Below are 23,080 nucleotides of genomic sequence, written 5' to 3'. Positions count from 1 at the left end.
TACTCATCCCTTGAGTAGTCACAGATATCAATACCACTATAGTACTTTTGATCCATAAACATTTTCAAACCAATGACAGATAATTTTAGAGAAACACCTACATACTGTGCTCTTACAATTGCATTAAATTAATGGTAATATTCTATTATTCTATTCTTTTGTTCCTGATCATAAAACATATGGGACATCGTCGCAAATATTGATACCTTGAAATAGGTCCGGGTATTGGCCTGATATGATACCTGGTATCGGTATTCGACCATCCCCAGTATTTATTTAGAAAAATGTTTCATTTAAACTGACCAATGGAAATTGTTTATTAAATCACAAACTGTAATATCGAGAACAATATAAAGCATCAGAGGTGGATAGGAATGAGTTACATTTAATCAATGACTTTTACTTAGTATTTTTTGGGATAAGATACATTTTCTCTTACTTTCATAACTAGTGACATTTGACTCCATTAGAACTCCACAAACTGGAATCTGCCTGTTAAGCCTTTTTTTTCTCTTTTTTTTTAAATAACGTTTTTAATTTATTATTGTTTCGGTTAATGTGATCATGTTGGACTTGCAGTCTCTGGTGTTCCATATTCCTATTTGATATTTGTGTCTATTTGTTGTCAATGCTTGATTAAAAAAATAAATAAATCAGAAACTACTCATCAGTTGCGTATTAAATCACAGACTGTATTATTAATTCTAATATGAAACAAAATATTCTCTGACTTGTTCTCATCAGGGAACATTTACTTGCCATTGCCAAGTAATACGTACACATATACAGTATAACCGGTTGAGGTTGCAATGCGCAACTCCTTTCATACGGGTGGCTTTAATAAAAAATCCTGGCTTGTTAGGTGATGTGGGGGCCTTGTACGCCCAAGACCGATAGCCAACAATTTGACCTCAAAATGAGACTTTCCGTGTCTTTCCTGCGATTTGCTCTGTCATCTTTAATTTAGGTAAATACAGTACATATGGTACATGGATAAACCTGGCTGCAGTTGGAAGAGAAAAAGGAATTGATTCAGGGTGGAGATGAGAAGGAAGCAGCTTATTATCCTGCTTTTTACTGCTCCTCTGCTGACTTAGAAAAACACAGCAGCCTTGACCTTGCATAGCAGTGCCCATATACAGTACCTCTAACGATCTCTGAGTAGCTTAATGATAGGATATGTTGGTCCCCGACTCTTTGACTTCGTTTTGACTATTCGTTTATGTGGTTCTGTCGCGCACACACACACACACACACACTCAGCCTTGAAAAACTCTGTCAGCAGTTTGAGCTCGGAGTGTAGCAAATGAGCTGTCCTATTGAAAAGAAATAAAAAGCAGAGTGCACTGTTTTGCTGAAAGTGCTGCTTTGGCAAAGCTTAGGAGACCAAAAAACATCCGACTTTAACTCGATACACAATTTTAAGGCACTGACATTGTTATTCACGTTATTTTAGTGGTGGTTTTGGTTTTTAGAGGAGGCATCCATTGCAAATTGCGCTTCACACATTGGAAATAATTTGTGAGCCTATCCCAACTAACTTTCGGCATTGTAGTTAGACAATTTTAACAAAGTTTAAAGTTTTTGTATCATTTGAGGAAGCTGCTGGAGAAAACTCACATAAGCGTGGGGAAAACATGGTAACTCCACCCAGGCAGGTTAAAGCCATTTTCCACAAATTATTGAAGATACTGAACTCTTTTTCACTTAGGGGTGTGCTCCCTTTTGTTGCCATGGTTTTAGGTTACAATGAATTTACACCTTTTTATAAGATGCACGCTGACTACTTTTTTTTTTTTCAGTTTTTTTTCTTTCTGGAGAGCTCAGTTCATTCGGTAATTTTACCGATTTGACATGTCATCATCATTGCTCTTTTTTTTTTTTTATTATTATTATTTTTATACATTTTTCTTTTGCATGTGCGTGTGAGAGTGTGTATGCATTAGTTCACCTAAAACCTATTAAAAAATCCCATACCGTTCACCGAAACCAAACACTTCAGAATCCAGCCAGAGTCGTGAGGCCGTCAGGAGTCCCGAGGAAGGACTTTACTTTGTGTCAGTATAATTTTTTCAATGTTGTCCCGTGAAAAGATACATTAAAATATCTGCACATATGTAAGGGGTGTACTCATTTTTGTGAGATACTAGATATATTAAAACATAAAACGCACTAGCGCTATATATAAATAAAGATGAGTTGAGTTTATTTTTCTTAATTTTTTTGCAATCATTGTTGAATCTTTTGTCCTTTTACTTCTGTACTATTCACATAATATTACTAGTCGTACAGCTTGGCTTTTTTTGCATAAAAGAAAAGGCCAACCAACCACGGTGCCATCCTCCATTTTTAAGGCGGAACTCATTTGCTTCCAAGAACTTTTAAAAACATTCTATTTTTTATATTGCCATGGTCCTAAAAACGTTTTAATGTTTTTTTTATGCTAGAGCATACAGAAGGCTTTACTGCAGCCTCTGAACAGGAGAGAACGCATAAAGCAATGGTAGTTATTACAAAAACGGCCAGCAAGTGGCAGCAGAGTATAAGAGATTAACCAGGGCCATGTTGTTGTGAATAATGATGAAACTTTGCCATATTCTAATGCTTATTGCTGCAAAACGAGAACTGATACAAATACATATATTCTTTCCTAAAGAAAGAAGAGACTCTCATCTTACTTTTGGTGGTTTCCATGTTTTTATAGCCATAGAACAAAATATTCTGCGTGCCTTGCAAAATCAGTCAAAATCCAGTAAAACAGCCAGGAGCGAAGGTGTTGCTTCAGTGAAAATGGCTGCCAGTGAATGAGTTAAAGGCGGGATGAATCTTAGATGATTGACTGAGCTCAGGCGTCTCTTACTTTCTAATCTTTCTATCTATTCTTACTTTACGTTACGGGACAACAGTAATCACCATTTAGCCTTCATGTTCTTATTGCAAATATGTGAAACAAACAACTTGCACTGACTCAAGTCAACCAGTCTTGCAATTCCTTCTCGTGGCCCGCTCAGAACGAACATTCTGGTAACCTCCCTTCCTTCAACCCTGCACGCCCCAATTAAGATTTCATTACGCTGTGAATAGGAATGTTAAGATTGAGGGTTATCGCCGGGCCCCTCTCGGCTCACCCAAATGAAACACCTATAGTGACCTCTCTGATTCACCCAATATAGGGGTGGCCTCCCCCCTCTACATCTCCCCCTCATCAACCATCTTGTTGTGTGGTCTCATCTCTTCTGTTCTCTCATCCGTCTCTGCGTGAAGGCCTGTACGGTGGGTGGCAGGGGAGGAGTAGGGTGGCAGGCGGCGGGGTGGGCCGGGGATCTTCTATCCCCGGGTGAGTGAGTGTGGATAAGAAGTTGTTTGAATTCATAATTGTGCTCTTGTGAAGGAGGAGATTTGTAAAGCAAGGCTGCCTTCATTGTGTGGCTGGGCCCAGTCCGGTGGAGGGTGCGAGCGGCTCAAAGCTAATGTAATCTATGCTATTAGAGAGGGTTAATTAGCTGCTGAACTGGCTCCTGAAGAGCAGGCACAGAAGTGGGGTTGGGGGGGTAGGAGATGGAGGGTGGTGGGCAGTCGGGATAGAGAGGTCTTCAGGGAGTCATTAGAGGCTGCTTGTTGTAATACAGCCACACAGTCAATAAGGCTACTCCTCGGAGAAGTGGAAAAAAGGCAACGGATGAGCTTGAATGGAGAGAGTATTTTGCAATGTGGAAAAAATAAAGATGTTGGAAGCTCAGACATGTTCGGAACTCAACATGACAGTACGTGCACCTGCACAATTAAATCGGAAATAATACTGAGTTTACAGGGGGAAAATCAACTTTAAGGTTTTGTTACTGAGGATGTAAGTTAACATTGGTGAGAGTTTTTTTTATTATTATTAAATTGGGTTATTTAGGGAAAATTGACATTTTAATTGCTAGCATACAAACAGAAGGTTCTATAAGTGCCTGTCCACTCATTAAGTGTTAATTTACTAGGTTTTACATGATCATGATTTTGAAGCCAAACCTCTATTAGCGAGTTTAAAAATACAATAACCGAGCCGATCAGAAGAATCGATCGATCTACTTAAACAGCTTGTTTATTGTACAGTGGACCCCCCCGCTATTCACAAGGGATTGGAACCGTACGGGCCCACGAATTGCCAAAGTTCGCATTAATTTGAGGTCCATTGAAATACATTGGGAAAAAACCCCAAAAACAATTCAACCTGAAAAATTCTCTCAAAAATACTGAGAAACATTGGATGACCGATGGCTGCATAGAACGTCACTAGAGGGAACGAGATTGTTTGCGCTGTATTACCGGTATGTTACTTTGCTGATTTGATCAATGACGTCATTCATCGATCGCCAAATTATGACATCCCAACCGATCACCTATTTTACAGTAGTACCATATTAGCTTAATTGCACAATTGCTGTTTACCTGACTAATAATTCCAGTATAAATTTTTGACCATGTTAACCCCTTCAGATTTTTTTAAAAATGTGTTATAGTGGACGCCAGGTTAGTGTAGCTGTATTATGTTGTAAGCTCACCAAGTATATATATGTAACATTTTTAACATGAACATCAACTTCCGATTGTGATTGGTTAACTAGGATCCAATCATGAACCAGAAGTGTTGACATTATAGCGTACAAATTATGCGTTTTTATTGGTTTAGACACACAAATATATATATCTATGGGTTTAAGTGATTGATTATATAATGATAATATCTGTTTTGTGCAAGTGGAGAAGGAATTATAGTCTATAGTCTATATGTATCTATCAGTGCGCATCTGCTGTCCTTCTAAGCCCAGGTTCACTTAAAATAGGATATTGGTGCTTTGGACATTTTAATGCTGATTAATTACTTTCCCAGGCCAAAGCAATCCATTTTTGTTTGTTTGTGGATATTGTGGCTTTGTCTTGACCTTGAGGTGAAGAAAGATGGAGGGGAAAACAGAGAGAGAGCCTTCCACAGTAGAGTTATACCCTCAATTTAATAGAGGAGTGAGGTGTTTCTCCAGCCTCATCAGATCAATGGAGAGTAAATAGCCCGCACTTCTTGTTTCACAGTGCAGTATTGATCTTATGCTCAGGCTCGGCTTCCTTTCCCCCGGCTTCTTATGTCTTTCAACCCCTGGGACTGTGTTGATTGCCATAGATTGGACAAGCTAACAAGCACATGATGAGGAACCAGCCTTTCTTTTCTTCTCATAGGCTGTTTCATTTTTTTTTCTTTCTTTGTGGCACTGGCATGAAGACAGACAGACAAGACAGACAGACGTACTCTCGGGGACTTGCAAAAAGCATCAGATCTACACAGCTCTGCTTCATGAAGGACTACGCCGGGTCTTTCTTGTTCCCTCTGTTGTCAACGTTGTTCCGTCTTCATCTTGGAGGATCTGCTGAAGATGTGCCTGGCTGCAAGACGACTGGAGTACACCAACTTTGCTACACAGCATCTCCGACATACTCTACGTGCCTTTACCTCGATGGAAACTTTTGCTCATTTTTCATTTCCAGCTGGCACCGCGTCTGTTCCGGAGTCTTCCATCATCTTTGAAAATATCTCAAGTGGCCCGTGGTGCGCGACACACACTGCTTGCGCAGCAGGACGGCACAGGGGCGGCTTGTGGGTGAGTTGAGTATCAGTTTGCAGGAGTCTAGATGGGATTGAGGGTGGGAGAGGCGATGAGTGGATAAACTCCTCCCCACTCACATAGTTACACCCCTGATATTACTGCATAGGCAAATTAAGGTGAGGAAGAAAATCATTTACACCTTTTATTATACCCTGGACCTTTTAATTGATTGAAGTTAATTGAAACAGCTGGGCTCACAAATACTTCCATTTGTCTCCACTTTAGATGAGCACAGTAAATATTGTTGGACGCTTTGCTGCTGAGAGGCGAGGATCAATGCAAAGTGTGTTTATTGACTCCAAAGGTGGTTTTGTGCAGCAAGCGAACAACGTAAATGAAATATGGGATCTGCTTTTAAGGAACATTTTGATCACATAGATCAACTTGTAACAGCTTGGATTGCATAGGTTTACACTTGCAAAAGGAAATGATCCACAGTGATATGCGAACCACAGCATATACTAAAAATTACCTTTGTACGGTTGACGGAGACTACCACTACGACTTAATGCATTTTATATATTACATTATGTAGCGCTTTTCTAGATATAAAAAATATTTTAATTGACAAATAATTTAACTGTTTACATGTACAATTGTAACATTTTTTTAATAACACTGTTGTGAACAATTGATAATTATTTTTTAGAAACAAAAATGGTTTATTGCGCCTTCTGCTCTATCAATGTTCAAATTGTGACACATTTATTAATTTAAGTCATCATCTTTATTTACATATACAGTATCCCGCTTACAAAACGGCTGCATCATTAATGAACTGCTTTTTTTGCTCTTGGTTTGGTTCTGAATATAAAGTTGGGATTCTGCTGCGGTTCAGTGCAGGTGTGGCTCTATTTTAAAGGGATACTTGACTCATTGAGACATTTTCTGGAGCGAAAAGTTAATATTTTCTCCAGAATTAATTTGGTAACTTCATTATTTTTCATTTACAATTAATACCTTAAAATACTAATTTTTTCACTTGCTGTCGACTAAAGATGACGATCACCTGTGCGGAGGAAGTAGGTAACAACTAATCATGGCTCAGTTTGCTGACCAAACCCAGAAAACAGGTGAGCCATGATCGGTGTTACCTACTTCCTCAGCACAGGTGACGTCATCTTTAGTTAACAGCAAGTGGAAAATTTTGTTTTTTAAGTTATTGATTGTACCTTTTTAAGTTATTGATTGTACCAGAAAAATAATGAAGTTACAAAATTAAATCTGGACAAAATTAAAACTTTTTACTACTGAAAATGTCTCAATGAGTCAAGTATCCCTTTAAAGCGATAAAGGACCGGGCCAGCCCGATATTTTTGAAAAAAAAATCCCATCACATTTTTACAATGCAATATTTTTTTTGAATAACTGTAATATACACAATTGCCTGAATGACTGATTTTGGTGCGTTTAATAAATCGAAGTGGCCCTTGCATCCTTCAATTTTTCTGTATGTGGCCCTTGAAGGAAAGTTTTGCTCCTAACATAATGAATTACAGTTGGCTGAAACAATTCTGTTTAGGAGTCCACAGTGCCTTACTGTGAAGTAGTAAAACAAATCTAAAATAAGATTGTGTATGAAACAGAAAGACCTATATATCAATATATAGCATTTTTCCTTAAAATTGCATGAAATATATGGCAATTTTCTATTCTTTTAATTACTAGTTCCTGGCCGTTAAACGGCCACAAACGTGTCGCCCGCCGGTATCAGCCCGATACCGATAACACTACTCAATAACACTCCAATTTTTAAGTTAATAATATGAACCCATCCATCTATCTACCTGTGTTACAGCCTACTATCACAACTTTAAGTGAAAAACAAACTTTCAAAAGCGGTTAGTTGTCCTTTTTAATATTGAGACAAGCTTGAATCTTCATTCCTGTAACATGACAAGAAAGTCATCGTGCAGTATGTAATATTCTCATTACATTATTGGGTCCCGAAATAACACTTCCCACTACCTCTTCTTATTTTTTATCTTGTTGCCCGCAGTTCCTCTCACCAAGTTGTGACCACGCTCCAATTCTTCTCTCCTGTCTTGGCTTTGTTTGCATGCAATATTTTAGAAGACGGTGTGAGGGGATGACAGTTCTAACAAGGCCTATTAGGCAACCCTCAGGGTGCCCTCAGCACTGATTTGAGCTCCATTAATTTTCTATTATAGAGTGCTAAAGATGTGCCCCTGCACAGTCATTCACCTTGCTTATTGAGTCTCGCACACCAATTGTGGACTTTTCCTGGGCAGCTTGCTGCTGTAAGTGTAGTGTGACCCCTCTGGGGAGCTAATTTATTATTTGCAGATATTGATCTGGACGTGTAGGCCAGCCAAGCTGTGTCCAATGTTGACTCTGTTCTGGCCTGTGGCGACTTTAACTATTGCCAAACTGGAGCAGACGTGCTATACTTGGCCCATATGTTAAAATGCTCGTATTTCTATGATTTTAAAATTATGTTTTTTTTCTTTCAAAAAGCTTGTTAAACAACAGGCTGTATTATGATATGATGGATTATATAGTTATATATATAGTTATATATATATATAGTTATATATATATAGTTATATATATATATATATATAGTTATATATATATATATAGTTATATATATATAGTTATATATATATATATAGTTATATATATATATATATATATAGTTATATATATATATAGTTATATATATATATATAGTTATATATATATATAGTTATATATATATATATATAGTTATATAGTTATATATATATAGTTATATAGTTATATATATATGTTATATATATATATATATATTGTTATATATATATATATATATAGTTATATATATAGTTATATATATATAAACCTTGGTGTATCATATACACACACACATACATACACAAAAACGCATTGAGCGGAATTTAGATCTAGTCTCGTCCAAGGGAGGGGGAAAAAAAAAAAATCATTGTTCAAAATCAAGAAAACAAATGTAGGTCAGAAAAAACATTTATCAAGCTATGTGCACCGGTCGGGTACATAGCAAAGGAACAGTAAAGGTTATGACTCCAAAACCACCAGATAACAGCAGCCCATCATGACACACCGTCTCGAGATTCCCTTATGACATTGGATATTTCTCTGAGGGCTGCATGTGAAGCATTTGTTCATATTATTGCTCATGTATTGCTGTTTTATTTTGAGTATAATATTGAGTTACTACTTCAGACACCCATCTGACCAAAGATGTTATGAAGAAAGGGACTCAAACTGGGAATCCGAGTACAATACATCAATGAATACGGCTACAATCTAAATTGTATTTCCTTCTTTAAATTGAAGAGAAATACATATTGCATATTCAAATAGAACAAAACAATTACCGAATCCACTAGTACTTATGATATATAAAATATACCCCAAACAGAAAGACCTATAGCATTTTCCCTTAAAATTTATATGAAATTAAATGCAATTTTTTATTTTTGTAATTTCTAATTGCTGATCGTAAAACGCCTACAAGAGAGCCACTGATACTGGTATCGGCTGCTGTCATGAGTACCAATACCTTGAAATAAGGCCGGGTAATGTGTATTCTACATGGTTTCGATACACTCCCATCCCCAGTTGTTTGTAAATTAAATAAGCATGATCAAACACAAAAAAATAAGTTGCTAATTTTGGGATAGTGAACCACTAATCCCAGTACATAGAACTGTGTGGCCGTTACCACCAACGGCCTAATGCAATTAACACCAACAACATTCTGATATGTGAATCAAATAATTTAGAGAGAATTGTTCGCACTTTTTTTTGGGCATGTTCTGTGCGCGACCGAGAGCCATTTTTTGTTGCTATTACTTTTACAGATCATAGCCCAACTGAGCACATTCCATTTGAAGTATTTTGGTCTCTTTCAAATGGCAGCTGGAAAACCTGTAGTGCCTGGCTGAGTAAATTCCTTGATTCTGCTGCCATCACAACATGACCCGCAATAAACAAAAAGCAAGATCTGTAACTTGAGTTAAGGATATTCAAGTTTAAAGAAATGTTTGGACATCATAAAATATGATGTAGTATTCCAGTGAGCAAGCAAGAAACGTTAGGCACGTCTTTTAGCTAATCAGCAACGAAATATATTATGGAGTCTCTAACGGAGGGTGGCTTTATCACAATTATATTGTTATACTGTAATTGAATACTATTATGAGGAAAAAATGGATAAAATAAGCCTGAATATACAATAATTTTCAAGGAGTGATTAAAGATTCAATTGTATTTAATGTATCATTTTCTTTGCAATTTATTATTTAAATTTTACTTTTTATTATTTTTATTATCGTAATTGATCAACTCATCTGCATCGAAAATGCACATAGCAAATTATGACAAAACCAATCAAGCATGTCTTTTGCTATGAGGTAATAGAAAACAAATGTAGACAGGAACTATGCTTTTCAGGGTGATGAGAACAGAGGGCATGTGAACACTGTTTGATAAAATATCCAGATGTGGAGCATCTGTTTGAAGTTGGAATTTGTCCGTGGGGAGATTTGTCTCCGCTATTGATGATCCTCTTACATAAACATACTCTCACATAATGTATGTACCTGATGGCCATTAAATGCACACACATTTGTGCGTTTTTTTCCCTTTTTTTCAAAGCATCCTCCTATAGAAGTACCTATCATAACTTCTAAATCAAATAAATTGTCAACTGAGGTCTTAACTCTCAAAGAGCTCTTCAAACTTGTGGAGTCCAGCAGAGGACGTCGACTATGCAAGTTTTCCGACCACACCACACACACTAGGTTATATTATCCACAGGCCTTCTCGACATCTTGTAACATCTCCAGAGTCAGCTTGGTCGAACCCAATCATAATTGGTATTTAATGTTTTTGTTGGTCCTCAGAGGGCATGAAGCTGCATGTGTTGTTTTTCCAAGGAGCAAGGCTCAATATATCATTGGAGATATTACCAAGCAAAGGGCAAAAAAGTAAGATTCAGATGTATGTGCAGAGATGCATTATAAAAGATAGACCGCGTTTCCTCTATGTGATTTATTTTGATAGAATCTAACCTGATCTTTATGGCCTTGAACATAAAGAAAAGGTCAGAAATTTTCCCACCGACGAACCGCCTGTAAGAAAGCCAAATTTGTCCACACTATCTCTGCAAAGATGATTTCATGGTTGACAAGCCGTTGTTGAATTTGGCTCGACCTCAGAGGCTGGCACATATTCATCTTTCATACGCGAGTCACTAAACCTGAGGCAGAGGTCACCCAGAAGACATCTCTGATGAGGAAACATGGTGGAGTGGATTTTCCACTGTTGCTGCATTGATGTCTGCTAATGCTGTTATGGAAGAGTGGGCAAGCTGCCGGTGGAGCCCTGATGGGGAAAGAAACAGGGGGGGAGGAAGCCACCTCAGGCACCCTTTGTCTCCTTCCATGCAGCTTCCAAAACCCAATTGTCTGGCCTTTGCCAGAGACCACAGTCTGTGGAGACACTCTTCACAGCTGTCTACACTCTCGGGAAGTGGGAAGTGAGTGGACAGGAAGTTGTAGAAAAAGGGAATACATAAGATGGAACCAATTTTTAATGTAAAAAGTCTTAATTTTGATTTTCTAAAATTAAGACTTGAATTATCCTGTGCTCTTAAATTTGACAGCCACAAATTTTGCCTCAAATGAAAATTAGAATTGCGAGTGAATGTTGTCTCAGATATTCAAGTAGCACTAAGGAACTTTTCAAATATTTTCATAACTCTTCTGATGAAGCATCGACTTAAAACTAGTTGAATTGTACCTTTGCCATGGCATGAGGGGATCTGTACTATTTTTACTGGCACTAAGCAACTTTGAGGAGGATGGTAGGGAACACTGCCTCACAAAAAACAAAAAATGTGCTGACTGCTTTATGGCTTATGTCACTTCCCCCTTTACCCATTCGTTACAAAGACGGAAGTCAATTTGAATGTCGACGCACGATTACTGCTTAAATGGCAGAAGAAGAAGCAGAACTAAAAAGTTTTGTCTGAGGAGACAAAAACAAGGGAAGCTACCCGGATAAAAGGACAGTCAAGTATAAACATTGGCCCGGCTTTCACTCGCTGGTGTGAGCTCAAAAACAACACAATGCGATTGTCTTCATGGGAAATATGGTCTTCCTTCAGGCATAACATTACCGCTTTTGTCCATATGCCACTGCCTTAATCAACATAAGCTGAAAGTTCCTTAGTGTTGCTTTAACAGCCAATCAAGAATTACGTGAGCTAAAAAAAAAACACAATCAAACTTTAATGGGGTACTAAGCGTACGTAAGTGAGACCCAGTCGGCTGCTGCGGTTCCACCAAACCGTACCGAAATGCATGGGCGCAATCAGTAAATGGGGCATGTGATCTTTGCCAACAGCCCCTAAAACAAATACACACTCTCTCCTCAACTAATAGTCTCTACTCACCATACAGTGCGCTCATAAGTTTGCATATGTAAACTTTCAAGCACAACTGTATATACCATTGTGAGTTTCTGTTAGTGGACGACTTTGTCATCTGGTAATAAAACTACCGGAGCATGCACACTTGCATATAATAAATGATGTCGTATGAATACTGCCTTTTTTTTTTTATTACCATCCATTTCAGAACATGTGCCAATACAAATTGCGAAATTTACTGTTACTGTATTGAAACACAGTTGTCAAAAGCATCACGCAAACGTTGCTGACGTGTCTGCTGTCTCATCAGTAATCTGGGCAATCTGTTTTACCAGAAAATGTCCGTAAGCGGCGTAACATCGACAGGGATGCATCTTCAACTTCATGGTGCCTTGTGAAATCTAAATCAAATGTTCCCAAATTTGACAGCAGAAGCGCGGAAATTGCACAACTATGAGTGCTTGGATCCGGGGGAGCTGCCAGCACTTTGCATTAAGTTACACTAAGCACTAATTGGATGCTACCTGGCTCCACATCACTTGCAGCTCTGAATAGGATCAGGATCTGGCTCTGGCTAACAGCAGGCTCTCTGGTGTTTCTGGCTGATTACCTTTTAGCAATGGAAAAGGGATGATGGGGAGGAGGAGGAGGATCCTCTCTTCTCTCACACAGGCCGTTGGCCTTGTTGGCATGGTTCGAGCTTTTTGATTTTTCCTGATGTCCCTGAAATTGATTTTCAGCCACGATTGCCTCTGTGAGGATGATCAAACATTTGGAATAATTGCTGCAGTATGACTGTGCAGCGGGGAATACCGAGACGAGTGGCTAGACTTCCCCTCACTGTCGTCCTATGTGGAATCATTCTTACTGATCTCTTTACAGTATGACTTCATATCATACCTCTCAAATGGTTTCAAGTTATCTTTATTCATCGGACATGTCCTGTAGGATCCTGCCGATACATTTCATTGCATCAAAATTGTACAAATATCCGAAGAAAAAAATAACATGAATGTACTGTTTTCATGAGGCCAGTGCACAAGGTTGTGTATCTTCTCGGCTCTTCGACTTTCTTCGACTTTTACCTATTTTGTTCACCAGGAACTTATTCTTTGGGATTTTTACAGAGATGGATTTTGAAAGCTTCTCGTCTTTTCAAAATTAAAGCTGCTCTTCCAGAGTGACCATTGAATTCTTGGTCACATTCATAACTGAGGCATTTCCCAACTGATCAATTGATGACTGCAAATTTCTGCCATGTACGGACGATGCGGGCCATTGTATTCATTTAGAACTTTGAAGCAACAGGAAGTTTTCAGTATCCTTCCTTGGATGTGTGCCTTTTAGATAGTGCCGAATGCTTGGTTTGTGACCCGTCACTCTCTATCAAGTGTCGGGCATTATTTAAAAGGATACGTGCCTTCTATCAACTGAATTTACCACCATTTAAGATGGAAAACTTTTCAAGGATGATCAGTGGCAACATGATGCAGCTGAGCTTTAAATTTGATCTATCTCATACTTGTTTTATGTTTAATACAATTGTAAAAACCTCAAACGCACAATTATGGTGTCGATAAATTAATTTTATTCCAGTTTGCAATAAGATTGTAAATAATGAGGAAAAGGGAAGCACTAAGTATTTTCCAGATGCACTAGACAATTTGAATCCTCACCAACTAACCAAATAGGCCAGCATGGTCTTGCTAATGTTTGGACTACAGATAACGAGCACAATTCTTGCATTTTAAAAACACAACACAGCACGCTCGCTTCACTCGTTTTACTGCTCATCATCTCTCCCGTGTCTGCCTCACAGTCTCTCCAGCTCACACACATTTACAGCCATATCTTTTTTGACACCTGTAAAATATGGAAGTAATGATGTCGACAGTGGATGGATGGCTGAGTGAGCCTGCAATGGGGCTATATAGTGCCATGTTCACCTTGAGGTCACTCATTCGATTCAGGGCCTGCTCGCTACTGATCAGAAATCATTTCCATCTAATGGCGGTGTAGAATGGAAGGAACCAAGCGTCTCAGTGGTCCCTGCATTCACTTCATAATGTGGAATAAACCATTAAACCCTCACCTGCTTCGTCCGGTGGGTTGATCCCCTGGAAGTGAATTTTGTAGTATGACGGACTGCGCCTATAAACGCGCCGAGTTTATCATGTCTTTCATCTCAGCGGTAGACCATTCAATTGTGTTTATGGTAGCACTGCACCACTTTCTTTTTGGTATTGTATCATTTTACGGTGGCTGGAGAACAGTTTTATTATTCTTATTATTCTACGAGAAACGTTTCGTGGCTGTGCTTGCCTACAGGGGGTTCTCTCTCACCAAGTACTTGGGGATTTAAATACTTAGTTCACTTATATTGCATTTTATTAATTTTTTGTTATTGGCATTTTTGACTAAAATGCTGTGTAATACATCTGTCTCACAGTCAAAAAATCCTGGTTTGAATCTTCTCTGGAACATCTCTGTGTGGGGTTCGCATATTCTCTCTGTTCTTGCGTTGATTTTCTCTGGCTTCTTCACACATCCTTAAAACATTTTTCTTGGATTAATTAATGACTATCAATTTTACAGTTGTGAATGTGAGTTCAATTGATTGAGGCAGCCTCTTGCCAAAAGTCTGCTTTAAGCCCTTTTCACACTGCACTCGCTCAATGTGAATGAGTAACGCAAAATCACCGGTTGCCGGCATGCCCAAATTTGCAAGTTAGATTAAGTAAAAACTGACATTTTGCCTCTGGCTAGACCACTCTTTGACATGCATATTGCATTGTTGCAAAATAAAGCACTGACTTTTCTCATTTCAAGGAGGAGGAGGACACAAGCAGTGGAGAAAAACGAATAGCTCGGCGGGAACTTGAATAGTGTAATCATGCAGTTGCTTGTAAATAAGTCCGCCAAAATAACACTAAATCACTCTGCCTGCTTCTCCCTGATTGGGGGCGCTTGTCTGATGTCACGCCGCTGCCGCTCTCGAATTCATTCTCCAATGTGAGGCGCCTTACCTCTACTGCAGAAGTCCTTTTGCCGTATCGCTCCTTGCTGGCCAGCAACACTCAATTCTGTGGTCCCCGTCCCTCACCACATACACAATGAATGGGTTTGATGACGACGAGGTGCGGCCTACTAAATGCAGTGTGAAAAGGGATTTAGTCTCCAGTTACCCATGACTTAATTCGAACAAACAGTATAGAAAATAGAAATATTGATTGTCTATCTTTATTTGTCACTTTTTATAATCTAGGTTTTTTAAGTTTTAAGTTCTACATTTATGGTAGAGTTCCGTTCCAAAGACACAGACATTACTAGCCATGTAGTAAAGTCATGATTACAATACATATTTGTATAGGCTATAAATAAAAAAGCAATCTTATGAAAAATGGTTTAAAAACAAAAAACATAGTCCTGTGGTTGGCTAGCAAATTAGAGGGAGCTTAAACTAGTTGATTGTATGCCATTTTAGGTTGAGACCTTCATGAACTTTTACTGCTATTAGTATTGAGCAGAATAATGCTGCCACACATTTTATGTATTTCTTCGTGATCAATTAATATTCCTTAGTTTAGTTGCCTATTTTGTGATTCCTCTTGGCCTTACAACTATGGATTGTAGCACCACCAGTTTGTTTAGCATACTTTGGGCATCCTGTGAAATTTTTTTTTTGGGTCTAAATGCAAATTTGACAAAGACTATTACATAAGAGTAAACTATTTATTATTCTGCACTTTTCACAAAGTGAGGCCTACAAAGGGCTTACTTTGTAAGATGAGGTCCTACATCTCCCTGCTGATACTGTCCATGGTTTGTTCCTTATCCAACACATTCTTCATAAGTATCTGCGATACACCACACTCTGCAGGAAAGCCATGAATCCATGTGTCAGAGTGCTGGCCTCCTGAACAAGTCTTGGATGATGCACACAGACACCAACCAAGAATGCATCTTCACACACATTACTCATACAAACAAAACTTTGGGCTTTGGGTGGACAACTGGTTTATGTGTTAAGCAGCCAAAGGATGGAGGGTATAATCCTTGCTACTGCACTGACACTCAGCAGAGTTCAGCAGACTTCACTGCTTCCTGTTGTGCCCAGCACTTTCCTCTCGCAACAATAAGTTCTTCTAAGTCTCCGTAACAAAGAGCCCGCTCGTGCTCTCCACTCTGCCAGAATCAGCAGTACAAGAAGTCATGCCTCTACTTCTTGCCTCAAAACCACTTTCACAGCTCAAAGCTCAGGAGACACAAGTTGAAGGTTAGTTCGTTCAATAAGTTATGATCTTGCCGTGTTTCTTTTCTATTATTTACTCTTGAGCTGTTTATATCATCACAATTAGCTTCATGCACGCATTTTAAGATCATTATATTTTGTTCCACATTTTGCTACAAATTGGGACACAAACATAAATAAGAATGGCCTGGTTTTGAGTTATTTCAAAGAAATAATAACCACATCCTCGTGCCATGTTTTTTTTTTCATACAAGGATTCTTGGATCTTCGTTTTGCTGTGTATTATCTTGTCTGATGCCAGCTGAACAGGGGCAGGGGATGACAATGGAGTGGTGTACTGCGAAAGACTGAAGGCTGTGCCAACAGGATAAGAGAGAGTGGAAAACAGAGGGTGGGGGCTTCATTAGCATAACTAGCAGGATGCCCAGAACCTTTCTGGAGTGGCATGTTTATGGCACCGTGCTTGGCAAGAGCACACTCATTTTATAGGGTTTATTAAGAAGACAAGGGGAGCCATAAGCAGAATGCAGGATTTGGGATATTGTCTTTGCATGTCTTTGTGTGTTTTTGCTTGCATGTGTGCAAGTAAACATCTGCTTTTATTTCTTTGCTCGGGTTGCATGTGTGGGGTCTTAACGGAGGTGTGTTTGGTATTTGTGGCGGCAACTATGGTCCAATACGTTTGCATTTTGTATTAATCGTCCTTTTCGACAGAGCATACGGGGTGCTTTCATAAGCCAATCCTCAGGAATGATCACATTTCAGAACAGCAGAGAATGGGGCTCTTTGTTGTGCCCCGACTCCTTTCATCCCTCCGTGGTCATTTTCACAGAGCAAACAGGGACACTCATTATCAACCTGCACCTGAGAGGTCAGAACCTGAACTCTCTCCTCCCTCCCCAGCTGTGCCTCTGTTCGCTGCTTCCCTTGCTCTGCACTCTGCTTTATTAGCACAGAACATCTTTTCCAGTGACTGAGCTTACCCTTATTGTCTACAGTGGTCAGGGTCAAGTCAAGGGCACTCAGGCTAGATTGGAATCATTTGTCACTCGGTCCCGGACCGGCACTGATTTCAGCAGAGACCGGAATGAGGTACGTGGTGGTTCCAACACAACCTCTGACACAGGGAACAAGGGAGAGCAGCCACTGGACTCTGCAGATGGCCCTAACATATTACAGTGCGGCATTTGCCAACAAAAGCCCCCCGCCCCCGCCCTTTTCTTTCCTTTTGTGCTTGCAAATTTCCGAAGGCAGAAATGGAAGCATGGACTGAGAACATACAAGAAGGGCATATGCTAGTGCAAGTATTATCAACGTGGTGCCCGATAGCCCGCGGGCCTGTCCTAAAAATAGCTCACCAGTGACAGGGCATTGTGATTTTCTTAGAAATAAAATAAAATGTAAACACAGAGAAAAAAATAATAGAAGTAAAAGTGTTGCATGTAGTCATTTTGCATATACAGTAGTTTTGTGAGAAATCATTAACATGATCAGTGTCTTCACACCAATGATGAATTATTAATATTAACTCTGGCCATCACTAACAAATATTTTTAAACTTGATTACTCTATCGATTACTCCATTGATTACTTGGGAAATATTGCAGAAATATATGTGTTGACCAAATTTTGTGGTCAACTCAGCCGATTTTAATCATGTTATTAGCAATAGCAGTATATATATATATATATATATATATATATATATATATATATATATATATATATATATATATATTCTGCTATTGCTAATAACATGATTCAATGTAATTTTAGCTAATTTGTTATTTCATAAGTGTGCATCAAACTTGTAGCCCTTTGCACAAATCAGTAGCCAAGAAGTTGCTCTCAATTAGCATGTGTTGAATTTGACTGACACTTAGCACAACAAATGAGAGGCAGAGTGCACTGTGTTGTGGTAGACCGTGGGCCGCTCCCAAGTCGAGGGGTGCAGAGGGAAAAAAAGGTTTTCTGTGTGCTTGTTATTATATATTTAACCTAACCCTAACTTCCTGAACATTCAAATAGAGGGCTTGAGCTCGCAGCCCAGAATTTTTTTCACTCACTAGTAGCGCTCTACGCTCCCAACCCGGAGATGTGGTCACGGTGCATGTTCGATCCCCCGCCATAAAACAGGAGGTTGGCTACTTGAAAAGGAGATGTTGGACTTTGGAAATTTTGTCATTATAAGAGAGTTCAGTTTTTTCCCCCGTTGCGTTAATAGTCGTCATTGTATGGCACCTTTGAGTAAAATTTGAATACCATTAAAGCAACTTAAGGTCGGGCCAAGTGTCATCAAATCACCCCAGCATATGCCTCTAAGCAAATTCTTGTTTCTGGAACCAAGGTCTCCTTCTGAGAGGCCAAAATAGCTGCACAAGTGACTGTGATAATGACTACACCTTTTATGTCACGAGTGGGGAACGAAAACACTCGTCTTTCCTCGGAGGACGGCTCCTTAAAATGATGTAAACCACGCAAGCGTTGTAATTTGGATTTGAGTACATGAGGGTCATTTTCGCCTCCCACCTCTCTTCATGGTCAGCAGGAGCTTGCATGAACAATGGATCGTGCTGAGGTAGCATGTGGAAAATGACTTTAATTCACCATATAGAACGGCTTATTGCTCTGGTCAATAGGACTGCCATGAAGACGGCGTCTCCTGCCGCTTGGGAAGGTTAGACCTGTCACAGGGCCACAGTGACTGATATTCAGACTTTGCTTATGAGGTCTGTAATAGGTGCGCATGTGTGTGTATGTGACGACAGGAGGTTCCGACTGACAGGTAGGTTATAAGGGTTACATATGACATACACCTTGCTATTAAGCCCGAGAACAGTCCACATTTTTTCCCCCTTACTTTTAAATGTGAGGCTATTCAACTCATGCTACCATGATATGATGGCAGGGTCACTGTAGTGCTGATGTGAAATCACAAATATTAATGGTATAAATGGTAGGGGACCCAAATCAGACATTTTCATTAACCGGTAAGAACACAACAGGAATAGTGGCAGAACAAGGGGAAATGAAAGATTGAACATGGGGCCATTTTAGCTTGTTTTCCCTCAGAGAGGCCAAGTGTGGAGGTGAAGGTCACAGAGCGACTAAGCACACAGCTCATAAACAGCACAGCTGGAGGAATCATTGAAATATAGCCCTTTGTTTTCTCTGCTCCGTAATTGGCCCCGGAGCCTTCTTTCCCTTCCAGCTCTCTCGTTTTCTCTCTGTCCATCTCTCCCTCTCTCTCTCTCTCTCCCTCTATTTCTCTGCACATTTTCCAGCAGGCGTGCTGCAGTTTACAGACCAGGTCTGGAAAGGCTAATGACTTTGGGGTTGAAGGGCACACCTGCGGTCACAGAAATGATACACAATACAATAAATACACAACACTGGGAAACGGCAGCCAATGCTCATCTGCCTCCAAACCTACACTTTGTTTAGCTGAAACTGATAGTGATAACATTGCAGGTATGTTTGACAGTGTATTTTAGGACATTAATTATTTTCAAATTTAAAATGAATTGAGGGTCAGCGACTGTTAATTTCGGAATTCTAGATTTTTAGAAATCCCCCACTCTGTGTCCCCTTCCTACCCTCGTTGACAAGTTGACAAATATTTTTATGGACCGAATTTTGTACCCATTCCGTTCCCGGTTTGATTTTAATTTTGAATCACGGAACAATGTCTTTATTCCTAGTGTAAAGGCAGCAACTGAACAACCGTATTTTTGAATCATTAATTCAGCACACAGAGAATGATTTTTGACACTCTTCTCAAATGTGCTAATATTGACACAATAGATATCTAAGACCCCTGTCTCATATTTGTGTAATCGAATGCATGAGTTCGCTGTGCGCTCATTTTCATTGCCAGAAGACCTCTTGAGGAATTAGCAATAGAAAATAGCTTCTGCCACAGCTCCTGTCAGGAGGCCTGAGATCTTCCAGTATAGACGAGAACAACAGTATCAGATCCAGCCTCAGATAGCAGGGCTTTGCTGTATAAATGCCATGTTAACCTAAATGATTCTCTGTGATCTGTGCAAACATCAGGGTACAGGCCTCTCCAAGCTGGCTTAGGCATGGATCCGTCACAGTGCACTGTGGGACACCGGATGTATGTGGCTTACCAGCAATATGACTTGGTGTTATCTTCATGTGCTTTCGTTTAACTCCCCAGAGGTTTGTTGCACACAGTAAGTGCAGACCTTCTAATTTTCTAAAAGGCTATATGGAAAAAAAAGTTGCAAATATTCACACAAAATCTTTATTTAAAAAACAGAATGTAGAATTTAGATTAGATTTACAAGCACGCTTACAATATTCCACGTGGTAGCTAATAAACAACAAATACCCTCAACTATACTGAATACCATTGAATTCCTTGTGCTTTTATATCATTAAAAATGGTTGTACTGTATTATACTAAATTTTCTTGAACAACTATGAGGAAAATTAGCTGCCAGTAAAACAATAGAAAGACAAAACAATGCTGTCCAAATAATTTGTAATACCTGAGGACCATCGCCGGAATATTTGTTCTTAAAAGCTACTTAACTCATTCACTCCCAGCCATTTTCACTGAAGCAACCCCCTTCGCTCCCGGTTGTTTTACTGGATTTTGACGGATTTTGCAAGGCCCACAGAATATTGTGTTCCATTGCTATAAAAACAAGGAACCTACCAAAAGAAAGACTAGTCTTTTTTTTCTTCAGGACAAAAAAGTACATTTCTGTTTTGCAGCAATTAGCATTAGAAAGCTTCATCATTATTCACAAATCTGTTTAAAACCGTGGCGAAAACAGCTTGTTGTAACATGGCCCTGGTTGATTTCTTATACTCTGCTCCTACCTGCTGGCCGTTTTTTGTAATAACTACCATTGCTTTAAGCGACCTCTTCAGGTCAGCGGCTGAATCAAAGCCTTCTGTATGCTTTAGCATAAAAAAAACATTAACAAAAATGTATAAATACATTTTGGGGAGCAAATTAGTTAATGAATCAACAGCACTTCTGCTGGTTGAATCCCATTACTCCATTTCACCTCAGCTGTTTGGAAATACAATTAATCAACAATCAACTGCACATGATCTACCAAATTCGTAATGCATCATTAATATATAAATCAATAGAAAAACACAATGTTTGACCTTTACAGATTAAAAAAAAGTGAGAAGCAAACCTTTCTTCCATTGAGTGTTATCCCCACTGAATGTGAGTGGAGATTCTGGCTTTGGTTGCTTGCTTCCTAAGCCTTATTGATCCGTGGGCGTTTTTTCCCCCTGCCCCATTCTCCAAAGTCACTAAGCTTGCATCAATTCATCTTAATCTGTTTGCTCCTTAAACCCGGAACAAGGCACGTCTTGTTCCTGTTTGTTGGAATCTCTCGGCTGGCTTCCCTCACATCCTTCCTAGCCTGACTTCTCCTGGGTGGCAACAAGAGGCTTTTCATATCGAATCAAGTGTTATTGAGTTCCCCCCACACACCTCTTACATTCTTCCCTACTTCTTCACCGACTCTGTCTTTTTCACCTCTCCTCCATCCTCTTCTAACAAAGCATTCCTTTAATGATTGCGGGATTACGGGCAAACCTTTTACAGCCAGTCTGTAGACTAGCCTGTAATCTGACCTCATTACAACCACTGAGACAAGTTTATGGGTCACCATACAGTCGCTATACTTTATCCTGAAACTTGGACTTCCTTCCCCAAGTTGACAGTCACTCAACCAAGTCAAGTATCCAGGCCATACATCACTGCCTTACCTGCTACGACCTACCAAAGTATAGGATTTCTGTCTTTGTTTTTCTTTCCTCTATAACTTTTCCACCATTACATCAGAGCCAAGACAACTCTCCTCTTTCACTGACCAAGCTTAACTTTTATCAGGTTGTGATAGCCTGGCGAAGAAAGTGATGCATGTGTCTCTGTCATTGGGGCTTAGAAATATACCTAAAATGATAAGTTGAAATGGAGTTCCTCCCATTCACTTCACCATAGTTCTTTAGCAGTGGAATCAAGATGTAACATGGTGGTTTTGACCAAATTTTCAGGACATAGCAGAGGATAGATTCACCTCAAAACACATTTGTGAAAAGGTGAATTTGTGAATAGCAAATCACCCAATATGTATCAAGGCTAGGTTTGCTAATTAATACAACAATTCTTGTTATACTCTATTCAACCGGTCTTGGTATATATGATCCCTTGGAATTCCAGTTCTTATAGATCATTTTTGTCCAATTTCTGTGTATCTCCTCTTCATGGGGTCCATTGTATCCCTTCAGCAGGTGTTGACAGTCACCTGGTGCTTTGGGTCTCCTATGCAGGATCTTGCTGTTCAGCTGTGCTTGGAAGGACAAGAGAGGCCAACGCAGATCCATTACCTCACCGCCCCAATAAGACTGATTGGGCTCAGGATGAAGGTTCCATCTATGCTCGTGAGTCATTGGCCAAGCTCGACCCATGTGCCTTCAATAGAGGACCAGATGTTGAGCAAAGACCCTGATCTCTCTCTTGGTTTATTAATTCCATCCGACGTCAACATGGAATGAAGCCCGTCAGATTGTAGGACGAGTATGGTGAGATGCGAATTCTTTCTTAACCACCTGTGATGGAAACCTGTGGTCAAGTATCTCAAACCACATATACGGCTTTCATTGCATCTACGTCAAAGCTGTTATTTTGTTGATTGTTACTGTGATTATATTGTCAGCTGTGCCATTAGGCTCAAGCTGGTTTGCATTTTGAAACTGGTTATCAAACAT

At 39.4% G+C, this 23,080-nt stretch overlaps 1 protein-coding gene across 2 annotated transcripts in view; it reads left to right on the top strand.

Annotated features, from left to right (window-relative positions):
- Positions 1–23,080, top strand: part of LOC147173489 (uncharacterized) — a 236,402-nt gene that overhangs the window by 9,243 nt on the left and 204,079 nt on the right. Inside the window, exon 1 of one of the 2 annotated variants that reach the window (XR_015094920.1) lies at positions 22,785–22,894. The exons of the other annotated variant lie outside the window; for it this stretch is intronic. The gene's annotated coding sequence lies outside the window, so the exon portion shown is untranslated. Of the gene's footprint in view, positions 1–22,784; positions 22,895–23,080 lie in introns of those variants that run through there. 2 annotated transcript variants of the gene reach the window in all.

The sequence above is a fragment of the Leptonotus elevatus genome, chromosome 5 (assembly GCF_054856555.1).
Source record: "Leptonotus elevatus isolate MCC_2025b chromosome 5, RoL_Lele_1.0, whole genome shotgun sequence".
In the NCBI taxonomy this organism is placed as follows: Eukaryota; Metazoa; Chordata; class Actinopteri; order Syngnathiformes; family Syngnathidae; genus Leptonotus; species Leptonotus elevatus.
This window is presented reverse-complemented; position numbering and strand designations above follow the sequence as displayed.